The sequence below is a fragment of the Schistocerca gregaria genome, chromosome 11 (genome assembly GCF_023897955.1).
Source record: "Schistocerca gregaria isolate iqSchGreg1 chromosome 11, iqSchGreg1.2, whole genome shotgun sequence".
Classification (NCBI taxonomy): Eukaryota; Metazoa; Arthropoda; class Insecta; order Orthoptera; family Acrididae; genus Schistocerca; species Schistocerca gregaria.
In genome coordinates, this window is record NC_064930.1 from 20955383 (window position 1) to 20967785 (window position 12403).

Here is a 12403-nt window from a genome sequence, read left to right on the forward strand (position 1 = left end):
AAGATTTTGATAGAGAACAAACAATGTATTTACCTTAATACTGTTCAAAAGTCGTATATATATATAATCAGTTCATGACATCCAGTCTTACACATTTACTGTCTCTGATGGACACAAGTCCAGGTCATCCGCTCTCAACACTCCGCCATTTCTCTCCCCACATCCACTACTCCTGGCGGTTCACCTCCAACTCCGCAACGCTATGCGCTGTCCACATCCAACTGCCCAACACTACAATAACGATGTTCCAACAATGCAAATCAGCCACAGACTGCACACAGCACAGGCAGTCAGAGTCATACAGAGTGCTACGTGGCGTTACCAACATAAAAACCTAAACAGCCTACTTACAGCACATCCATGCCCGAGGCACAATTCGAACCTGCGACCGTAGCAGTCGCGCGGCTCCGGACTGAAGCGCCTAGAACCGCTCGGCCACCGCGACCGGCTGGAGTGGGACAATCTGGATCAACAGTGCCTTGATGAACTTATGGGTTGTATGCCACGACGAACAGAGGCATGCATCATTGCAAGAGGACGAGCTACTGACTATCAGAGGTACCGGTGTGTACAACAATCTGTACCACCACCTCTGAAGGTCTCGCTGTATGCTGGTACAACGTGCAATGTGTCGTTTTCATCAGCAATAAAAAGGGCGGAAATGATTTTTATGTCGATCTCTATTCCAATTTTCTGTACAGGTTTCGGAACTCTCGAAACCACGGTGACGCAATTTTTTTATGTGTGTATTAAGCGGAACTCTACAAATCCCCACCGGATAACGCACGTCCAGAAATGGACTGGTATATTTTTATTTTCCTTGATATTCATGTACTAAATGATGAGAAAATATATGCGACGTAGTTGAGATGTGGAATGTGGTTCAGATCTGGCAGCCATTTTATAGGTGTTGTTTTGTTAACGCTAGCACTCTTTCTAGTGGCGTTAATTACTTGGACATCTACCGTTTGTGCATATGATTTGTTTAGTCAAGTGGGGCAAAATATTCAGGGCAGACGATGGCGATGCTCTCCGCGTTGTACCACGTTGCTTTTGAATCACGGTTTTTGTTTTCAGTCTTTCGGCTGTTTCGGGGTGGCATTATGTGGGGCCGACGTACGCCGCTGGTGGTCATGGAAGGCGCCGTAACGGCTGTACGATACCTCAATGCCATCCTCCGACCTTTAGTGCAACATCAACAGTGTACTGGCGAAGCATTCATGCCCTGTGAGAGATAGAATACCTTTGATCTTTTTATTATGAGTGAACGCAGTGCCTTAAAAATGTATACCGACTTTTTTTCTGGCAAGTTTATTATTTAGTGTAAACAGGAAACCTGATGAGAATAAGCGATAAAAATGGTCGAATGTGTGTGAATTCGTAAGGGACCAAACTGCTGAGGTCAGCGGTCCTAGACTCACACACTACTATAACTAACTTAAAGCAAAGGACAACACACACACACACACACACACACACGGCCGAGGGAGGACTCGAACCTCCAGTGGGAGGGGCCATACGAATAAGAGAGAGGAAGCTCCATTTAACATATTCTCAGACGGAAAAAGGATGGGACAGAAAAAAAACTTTCTGTATGTGGGAAATTTAATGACACAGAACAGAAGCTGCTCGGAAGAAATAAGGAGGAGTGTTTATATGCGAGAGAGAGCATCTGAAACGGTGGAGTGCCTAGTGACATCTGCAATTTGAGAATTGCAATGCAGCTGAGGGAAAGATGTGCTAAATGTTATGTGTGGAATGTAGCATTACACAACTGTGAATGATGTACCGTTGAAAGAAAAGAAAAAAGATTCCAGAATAAAATTTAGTCGTTAGTTTCACACACATTTTTATTTTACTTTAACGGTTTGGAGAAATTATTTTGTCCTCTCCAGAAACCTACAAAATTAGGGATATTATAAAGCATTAGTACTTGGCCATACATTTATTAGAGTATTGGGAGTGTATTGCAGAAGCTTTGTTAGTAATGGGTTAGAACTTATCAAACCTTCTTCACAAAAGCGTAATACCATGGTATGTTCAAAAATGTACATGCTGTACGTTATTATTGAAAAGACAGATTGGTAGACTGATAATTTGCAGTAAGTGAATCACATTTATGTACACGTCACTCGGTCATTCTAGCAGCACGAAACGTAGGTAAAAGCGTATGAAAAGTGTAAGTAATGTACGTAATAAAGTTCTGTGTAATACACGCGACAAAACATGGCACATAGTTGTACCATCTAAAAAGAATCCGCTAATTTTCACATTTAGTAAGAGATGCTATACAGTCAAAATGGTAGCATCTCTTTTTCAATGTAAGTTGATCATGCAACAAATCTTTTGAACTTAAGTACGAATGTTTATATATTTCAAATTCTTCCGAAAGGTTCATATTGTACCCACGTCAACTGACTGATTTTTTTTTTCTGAATTCATACTACAGCTGCTGAGAAATAAAATCTGTGAGCAAAGTATAGAATAAAGATATTCCGCAGATTTTAAAATGTGGGTTTGGAGAAGAATGCTTAAGGCGAAGTGCGCTGACAGACTCAAGACTCAAGAAATAGTGAACACTACAGGGGAGGAAAGAAGGTTATTCGAATTAATCAGAGAGAGGAGTACAACTTAGTTTGCTCTATAATCTCAACACTAAGGTAAGTACAAATAATAGCAATTCTCATTAATTACGTAAACAACCTGACTTTCCTAGAGCACGCATGAAATATTCCAAGTAGGGGGACGTCTTTATAGTGGAATGCCATTACAGAGAGAGTACGATGTAGTTGTGCATTCAATCTCTCTAAAACATTATATGTTCGAAAAATGCTGTTGCAAATCAACATTAAAGATATGGGATCAGAACACCCCTACTTTCCTTCTTGAATACCGGTGTGGCTCGTGCATCTTTCCAGCCTTTAGGTAGAGGTGTTTCGTAGAGCGAGTGGTTGTATATGATCGCTGTCTATTGAGCTATTGTATCAGCACACTCTGAAAGGTACCTAATTGGTATGCAATCTGGACCGAAGACTTGCTTTTATTAAGTGATTCAAGCTGCTTCGTTCTAAGTTACTTACGTTGGTAGTTGTTCTTGGTTCGAATTCAAGAATATTTATGTTGTCTCCTTTTGTTAAGAAATTTTGAAGACTGTGTTTACCGACCTAGCTTTAGTGGCGCGTTCCTCGGTGATATGAGCATTGGTATCGCACAGTGAAGGCGCTGACTGCGTCTTGCCGCTGGTGTTCTTTACACTGGATGAGAGTCTCTTTGGATTTTCTTCCGTTGAGGAAGCCATTAAAAGCGTCTCGCAATGAAGTCCGCCCTGAGTTGCCAGCGCCGGTAAAATCTTGCAGATTCGGGATGCTTCTGCAACAGTGCTCTGACCCGTTCTGAATACCATGGCGGATCAGTAAGCTCTCTTATTAATTTCTTCGAGTAAATCTCTCAGTTGCTGCCGGTACTGTTTCTTTAAATTCCAGCAAAACCTGGCCTGCACTTACTTGGATTGGAAGGAATGGTTGAAGTCAAGCGACTTTTTATTAGCTTTTTTATTAGCAACAGCAAGAGCTTTTTGGGACTCCATTATCAAAGAATCCGTTGAAATACGCATCGCGGGACAACAGTGGTTACCAACTGAATCCCGTCATCTCCGACATTCGCTTGAGACGAACACGCCAGAAACAATCCGACGGTAGCTAAGTCTTGCAGTTCCACCAGCGAGGGCGTTGCCGTTTGGCGGTATGGCCTTTCTGTCTCCCCGACTGCAACGCATGCGCGGCAGAAGCATCAGCGCACTATATAAGACGGAATGGAGAACGTCTTCGTCATACCCCCCATCTCTGGATGATCAAAGATAAGGCACGTTCCCGACTGTTCATCCTCAAACTCCTCTCTGGCCGCACATGGGGTCTGGACCCCTCCTCCATCCTCCACACTTATAAATCCCTCATCTGCTCCATCCTCTGCTATGCCCATCCCGCCTGGATCTCCGCCCCTCCCACCAACTATAAGTCCATCCAAATCCTTGAACGCCACGCGCTCCGCTTCGCCTATCACATCTGTCTCCCATCCCCCTTGCGGATCCTCTTCGACGATTCCCTTCCCACACCTTCTCCTCGAATGGATACGGATCCTTCACGCCTACCGCAAGCTCGATCTCCCCACGCACTTGTCTCTCCCATTCTCGCCCACCCCAGCCTGCTGCTGCGCCTGTCTTCTTCCATCCCACCTGCTCTCCATCTTCACACTCTCCATACCCTTTCCCAAGGTGGCCTCCACCAACTCCCCCTCCCTGATGATTTCCTTGTCCCATCCATCTACCCCTCCTACCAGCTCTCCTCCCATCCCCCCCTTTCCCCCAGGGCTCCCTCTACCCCTTCTCACCAACCTTTTCCCCTCTCCTCTCTCCCACATGTCCCGCTTCCAACCCCCTTTCCCAGGCTTCCAAACCCTGCCCTCTCTCCTCTCCCTGCTCTCCCTTCTTTCTCCTTCTGGCTCCACCCCCCTTCTTCCCACCCTCCTACCTCTCCCTTTGACCTGGAGGCAGCCCCCCCCCCCCCCTTCGTCAGTGTGAGTGCTTCGCTGATGACTGCTGCCAGTGTTTCCGTGTGTCAGTGTCTCACCATTTGTGTACAGTGTTTTCATCATTATTCTACAACGTTCGTGTCTCCACTGGATGTCTTCGTCTGTTCAACTGGTGCCACCCTTCATGTACAGTGCCTTCCATTGAACGACTTCTAATTTATTGTGCACTGTTCATCATGTGTTTACCATGCTCTTTATGTTTTCTCTGTTTTCTATGTCTATATCCTGTGTCTCTTGGCCGAAAAGTAGCATATGTAGGCTACTGCCGGCTCACCTCCCCAGTGGCTTGAAATAAAAATAGAGGGAAAAAAAGTCTCCGTCAGTCCTCGTTCGGCTCATCTGAAGATTGCTGGCAGTTGTCCAGCCGAAATATCGTGCAATGAAGTTTACGACGACTGGCTGCAAACCCGAAATCTTTTTGAACAAGTCTTTCAGTTGTTAAAATCGCGCATGAATTAGCTATAAATCAGAAAAAACTGCAAGTTTGGACTCAATTTGGTTAGTGCCATTCCTGATGAGACTTAGGTGTTACTATCAAACGTTAACACATCAGAGATAGGGACTTGTACAGTCTGCTTGTGTCTACCATCTATGTTTTGGTAGGACACTACAAAAACGATTGACTACTATTGCACTTCGAAGAACTGAAAACAAGAAGCGAGCTGACAGACAAATAAATAAAGAGGTTAGAAATGCGTTGAAGGTCATTTTGGAGAATGGATGCCGCACTAAGAGCTAAATTCCCAAACCTGACCTCAATGGGTAGTCTCTAACCAATGTACAGCGTGGGTACCAACTTAAATAACAAAAACGTGGACGTCGAATGCTCAAAATTCAGATTCAGTCTGAAAGGGCCTCGGAGGCCCAGCGGTACCGACCGTCGCCATATCACCATTAGCCCACGGGAGGCACTGGATGTTTGTGGAGAGGGGCAAGTGGTCAGATCGTTGTCAGTTTTGGTGACTGGAGTCGCTACTTTTAAGTTGGTCCTACAAGGGCTGAATGCAGTCTGCCTGCCGAGACCGCATGGCATACCTGGATGGTCCCCCATCGAAGTGGTAGCCAAGCGCAACAGCGCTTAACTTCGATGTTCTGGCGGGATACAGTGTGATCACCACAGCGAGCACGTTGGCACGAATGCTCAAACGGCTCAGAACAGTTGCGAACTGTCCGGCGGGCGGTAGAAAGATGAATGATAGGCCTAACAGAAGGAGGAAGGCAGCCGAAAACGTGGATAATGTCGGAGTTGAGGACGTGGCTAACACCCAAAGTAGGAAGAAATTTAACAGGCACGCCATTCGTACATCAGATACTGCTAGCGCCTCCTGAATTACTTACTGAAAAATATCCCATTTCTGACGATCCCTACAGCTTTACCCTCTGGAACTTCATGTAGTACCATGGAAATTATTTCGTTCATGTTTTAACAGATGTCTCTTCTCCTTACCAGTCTTTTATTTCTTTTCTCCCAAGTTCTGCGGAGAATTTCTTCGTTCGTAATTTTCAACTATCTTCTGTAGCACAGCAGCTCAAATGATTCGAATCCCCTCTGTTACGGTTTTGCCGCAGTCCGCGATTCACCATCACGCAATGCCGCGCTCCAGACGTACAATCTCAGGAATCTCCTCCTCAAATTAAGCCCTACGTTTGATATCAGTCGACTTCTCTTGGCCGGGAATGCCCTCTCCGCCTGTGCTAATGCGATTTAAATTTTTTCCTTACTTCGTTCGTCAGTGTTATTTTGCTTCCAATGTAACAGAATTTCTTCACTTCGTCTTCTTCGTGATCACCAATCCCGACGTTACTTTAGTAATTCTTCTGTTTACTATTAGTTCATATTCAGCGCTACACAGACTGTCCATTTCGTTCAGTATGTCTTATAATTCTCCCTCATTTTCACCTTTTATAACATTGTCACCAGCGAATCTTATCATTGATATTCTTTCACGCTGAATTTTAATTCCAGTCGTGAACTTTTCTTTTATTTACGTCCTTGCTTCGTCGATCCATAGACTGAACCACAGTGGGGAAAGATTTCATTCTTTTCTTATGGCCTTTTTAATCCGAATAGTTTGATGTTGGTCTTCCATTCTTTTTGTTTCCTCATGCTTCTTGTTATCATTCTACATTGCTCCTCTTTCTCTATAGCCTAGTCTTCTTTTTCTTAGCGTTGCGAACATCTCGTAACATTTACGCTGTCGAACGCATGTTTTAGGACGAAAAATCTTGTGAATGTGTCTCGATCCTTCTTAACTGTTCCTTCCTTCATCACGTTAAGAATTTATCACGCAATACTATTTTGTCAACAGTTTGCGCGAAAGCGGCTGGTCAATAACGGTACAATATTATAGCACAATATTTATGTGCGAAGCGCGTCAGTCAGAATTCTGCCTTCGTAGTGAAGATGTTGGCACACGACGATGTTGCAGCCGTATGTATTGAGATTCGGTCGCTTGCCTTACAAAACACGAGCAGAAATTATGTGCAACGGCTGGAATAAGTGTCACAGGTTCCCAGCAAACATCTCAGTGGACCAGGGACTGCAACATACATTCATAAACTACAACAATAGCTATTTACAAGTGAACTGAATAATGTATTGTGTACATGGACTGTTTAGTATGAATTTCTCTGCCGCAACAACTGTTGCAAACGGAATAAAACAACTTTTTAGTGGTCACTGAATGAAAGCTTACAAATAACCCTATACCCACGGTGTGTGCAAGGAGGAAAAACAACACGTAATCTCCCTCGACAGTGGACCTGATCTTATTTGCCAGTTTTGAAAACACACCATGATCTTCAGTTTCCTCTGCTACTGTCGACAACGAGGTGCTCATATCTGGCGTTTTCGAAAAGAGTCAGGTATTAAATATACAGGGTGAGCACAAAGCCTTGCCCTGATTATAACAATTTATTACAGAATAACCGTTTGACATAGTAATTTACATTTAATGCCGTTACATAGGTTAGTGTTACTAGTGCCTTTTTTCTTTTTTTTCTCTCCAGTTCACGAGAGGTGTTTTCGGTTACGTGGACGGCAGGAACTGGTGTCTGCCCTTGATATAGCCCCAGAAAAAAAATTCAAGGGGCGTAATGTCTGGAGAGCGGGGTGGCCAGGGTGTTGGACCGTTCCTTCCAACTATGGGGCCTTGATAGTGCATGATTAGCTGGATGAAACATTTCTGGATCGCTGTATTGGAAGGAACTGTCGAACACCCTCGCCACCCCGTTCTCCAGACATTACGCCCCTTGACTTTTTTTTCTGGGGCTATATCAAGGGCGGAGTCTTTGTCACACCAGTTCTCACGTCGACGATCTGAAGGCTAAGATACAAGCTGCTGTGGGTACTGCGACCGAACACACGTTACGAAACACCGGTCGGGAACTGGAATTCTCCGAGCTACCAAGGGAGCACACGTTGAGGTTTAGCAACGCAAGTGGTCATCAAAAAAACTAGTAACACTAACCTATGTAACGGCATCAAATGTAAATTATTATGTCAAACGGTTATTCTGCAATAAATTGTTATAATCAGGGCAAGACTTTGTGCTCATCCTACATATCCTCCAGTACACTGCACGATCGCATCGTCATTGACTTTTTCCAGTTCCTTGCCGATATTTTGACAGGAGTGAACTGAGTCTCGCCAAGACGTATATTGCACAGTAGTACCCTTACACTGTGAAACTTACTGCGCAATAAGCTGTCGCAGGTTCGAATCCTGCCTCGGGCAGGGATGTGTGTGATGTCCTTAGGTTAGTTAGCTTTAAGTAGTTCTAAGTTCTAGGGGACTGATGACCTCAGAAGTTAAGTCCCATAGTGCTCAGAGCCATTTTAACCATTTTTAAGCTGACTCAGTTCAGTGTTTTTAAAGCTCTGCAGTCTCCTTTAACACACTGCACGAACCGTCAGCACAGCCGATATTATTGCGCAATGCTATCGTGCAGTAAATACCGAGCGTGTGTGCGCCTCTTTAAGTCACGGCTGTCTCTCTATCTCTCTTGTGTCTTTCTTTCCTAAAACCAAACTGGCCGCCATGTAACAGATCTTCGATTTTGTTTTTGAGAAATCTGTACGTTCACTGGTCTACGCTCAAAACCTGTTCTAATTTAAAAGTAATTAATTAATACCCATTTCGATGTGAAATAAACGAATATCGCGTTTAAAATGTCTACTTGGTTCTCACTCCCTTGAAAAAACAGGAAATAATTTTATGGTACTAGGACAATTTATAATGTTGGTCATTTCTTAATGTCTCAAATATAGGATGTCAGCAATGAGTGAGCCATGTTTTGCCCCTCGAGAACTCGCCGTTTTACATAAACTTTCTTTGGTTCTGTTTAAAGAACCTGCGTGCTCTTCTTCCTCAGTAAATTTTCTGAGTTGGGAGGCCAATTTTCACAGGCAAATAAGAAATCAAGCACAAACTTTTATTAATCCTCGTGGGTGCATAAGACGTCCCCATTACATAAATTTTCCTAAGAAAATTTTTTTTGTTTACGTCTTGGATTAAGGTGCCACGTGAACATGTTAACAGCGTGAATATGATTTGCTGTGACTTGAAGTGACTTCAAATGGTTCAAATAGCTCTGAGGTCATCAGTCCCCTAGAACTTAGAGATACTTAAACTTTGTAAGTAGGCTGTTTAGGTTCTTATATTGGTAACGCCACCGCCACGTAGCGCTCTGTATGAAAATCACTGGCTGTGCTGTGTGCAGTATGTGGCTGGTTTGCATTGTTGGAATATTCGGTATTGTAGTGTTGGGCAGTTGGATGTGGACAGCGCGTAGCGTTGGAGGTGAGCCGCCAGCAGTAGTGGATGTGGGGAGAGAGATGGCGGAGTTGTGAGAGCGGATGATCTGGACTTGTGTCCATCAGAGACAGTAAATGTGTAATATATATATATATATATATATATATATATATATATATATATATATATATATATATATATATATATATATATATTATGACTTTTGAACAGTATTAAGGTAAATACGTTGTTTGTTCTCTATCAAAATCTTTCATTTGCTAGCTATGCCTATCAGTAGTTAGTGCATTCAGTAGTTAGAATCTTTTATTTAGCCGGCAGTATTGCGCTCGCTGTATTGCAGTAGTTCGAGTAGCGAAGATTTGTGTGAGGTAAGTGATTCATGAAAGGTATAGGTTATTGTTAGTCAGTGCCATTCTTTTGTAGGGATATTTCAGTCAGATTGCGTTGCGCAAAAAATATTGTGTGTCAGTTTAGTGTTGATCAGAACAAGCAAAGAGCGAAATGTCTGAGTACGTTCAGGTTTGCTCAACTGTTTGAAAATCAAATAATGTATGAGATTTATCAGCACAGTAATTCATTAATTTTTCTAAGGGGGCGTTTCAACCTAACCTAACCTAAGGACATCACACACATCCATCCCCGAAGCAGGATTCGAACCTGCGACCGTAGCGGTCGCGTGGTTCCAGACTGTAGCGCCTAGAACCGCTCTGCCATACCGGCCGGCGTGAAGTGGTTTGCGCCTGATAAAAGGGAAATGACTCAATTAATGAAGACAGCGTATTACGAGCTGTAATGCCTCCTAATTTTTTTGTGATAACTGTTAAGGCTGTTGTAAATTAAAGAAACTTTATTATCGCTCTACATCTTTATTCTTCATGTCTACATGTTTATTTCTCAAGACAGTCACCCTGGCGGCGTACACATTTCTCCCACCGAGACTCCACTTTGCTGAGACCACTGACTGTAGAACGTTTCACGCTGTTGACGGAGCCACGCACTCCTCTGCGCCAGCACCGCTTCATCAGTACGAAAGTTAAGTAATCGAAGGTGTTGTTCAAGGTTTGGAAACAGATGGGAACCGGATGCCGCCAAAAGGGGGCTGTATGGAAGATAATGTATGACAGTGGCCCCGAGGCGTCTGACTGTTGCAACGCCGCAGCGCACGTGTGTGGTCTCGCATTGTCATGATGAAGGTGTGGGTGCTCCACGAAGTGGACCAACTCTTCAGATTCAAAACTCGATTACAGAATGTTGTTTGTCAAACACAGACGTAGTAGGCTCCAATTATTTACCTTTTAATTCTAAAAGAAATGGAAGAGGACTTAGATGTAGATGAAATGGGAGATATGATACTGAGTGAAGAATTTGACAGAGCACTGAAATACCTCATTAGAAACAAGGCACCGGGAGTAGACAACATTCCATTAGAACTACTGACAGCCTTGCGAGTGCTAGCCCTGACAAAATTCTACCATCTGGTGAGCTAGATGTATGAGACAGGCGAAATCCCCTCAGACTTCAAAAAGAATATAATAAATCTAATCCAGAAGAAAGCAGGGGTTAACAGATGTGAAAATTACCGAACTAACAGTTTAATAAGTCACGGCTGCAAAATACTAACGCGAATTCTTTACAGACGAATGGAAAAACTGATAGAAGACGACCTCGGGGAAGATCACTTTCCATTCTGTAGAAATGTTGTAACACGTGAGGCAATACTGACCTTACGACTTATCTCAGAGGAAAGATTAAGGAGAGGCAAACCTACGTTTCTAGCATTTGTAGACTTAGAGAAAACTTTTTACAATGTTGACTGGAATACTCTCTTTCAAATTCTGAAGGTGGCAGGGGTAAAATACAGGGAGCGAAAGGCTATTTACAATTTGTACAGAAACCAGATGGCAGTTATAAGAGTCGAGGGGCATGAAAGGGAAGCAGTGGTTGGGAAGGGAGTGAGACAGGTTTGTGCCCTCTCCCTGATGTTATTCATTTTGTATACTGAGCAAGCAGTAAAGGAAACAAAAGAAAAATTTGGAGTAGGAATTAAAATCCATGAAGAAGAAATTAAAACTTTGAGGTTCACCAATGACATTGTAATTCTGTGAGGTAAAGCAAAGGACCTGTAACAGCAGCTGAACGGAATAGACAGTGTCTAGAAAGGAGGATATAAGATGAACATCACCAAAGGCAACACCAGGGTAGTGGAATGTAGTCGAATTAAGTCGGGTGATTCTGAGAGAATTAGATTAGGAAATTAGACATTAAAGTAGTAAATGAATTTTGCTATCTGGGGAGCAAAATACCTGATGATGGTCGAAGTGGAGAGGATATAAAAGGTGGGCTGGCTGTAGCAAGGATAGCGTTTCTGAAGGAGAGAAATTCGTGAACATCGCGTAAAGATTTAACTGTAAGGAAGTCGTTTCTGGAAGTATTTGTATAGAGTGCAGCCATTTTTGGAAGTGAAACGTGGACGATAAATAGTTTAAACAAAAAGAGAATAGAAGAATTCGATATGTGGTGCTACAGAAGAATGCTGAAGCTTAGATAGGTAGATCACATAACTAATGAGGATGTATTCAATAGAACATGAGAGAAGAGAAATTTGTGGCTCAACTTGACTAGGAGAAGGCATCAGTTGGTAGGACATATTCTTAGGCATCAAGGGATCTCCAATTTAGTATTGGAGGGCAGCGCGGAGGGTAAAAATCCTAGGGGCTGACTAAGAGATGAAAACAATAACAGATTCAGGTGGATGTAGGTGGGAGATGAAGAAGCTTGCAAAGGATAGAGTAGCATGGAGAGCTGCATCAAACCAGTCTCAGGACTGAAGACCACAACAACAAGTCTAAAGATGTAGAATGTTAGTAACATTGGTTTTATTTAAAACTTTTAAGAGTTTTCACGTAAAAAATTGTGAGGCATTACTTTTATTACTTCCGCTGTAAAATGTGTGAGGATAAACGTTGGGCACCAGACGTTTGCTGTAATTCATGTGCAGTAAATCTCCGTTATCGGTTGAAGAAAACAGTAATATCAAAG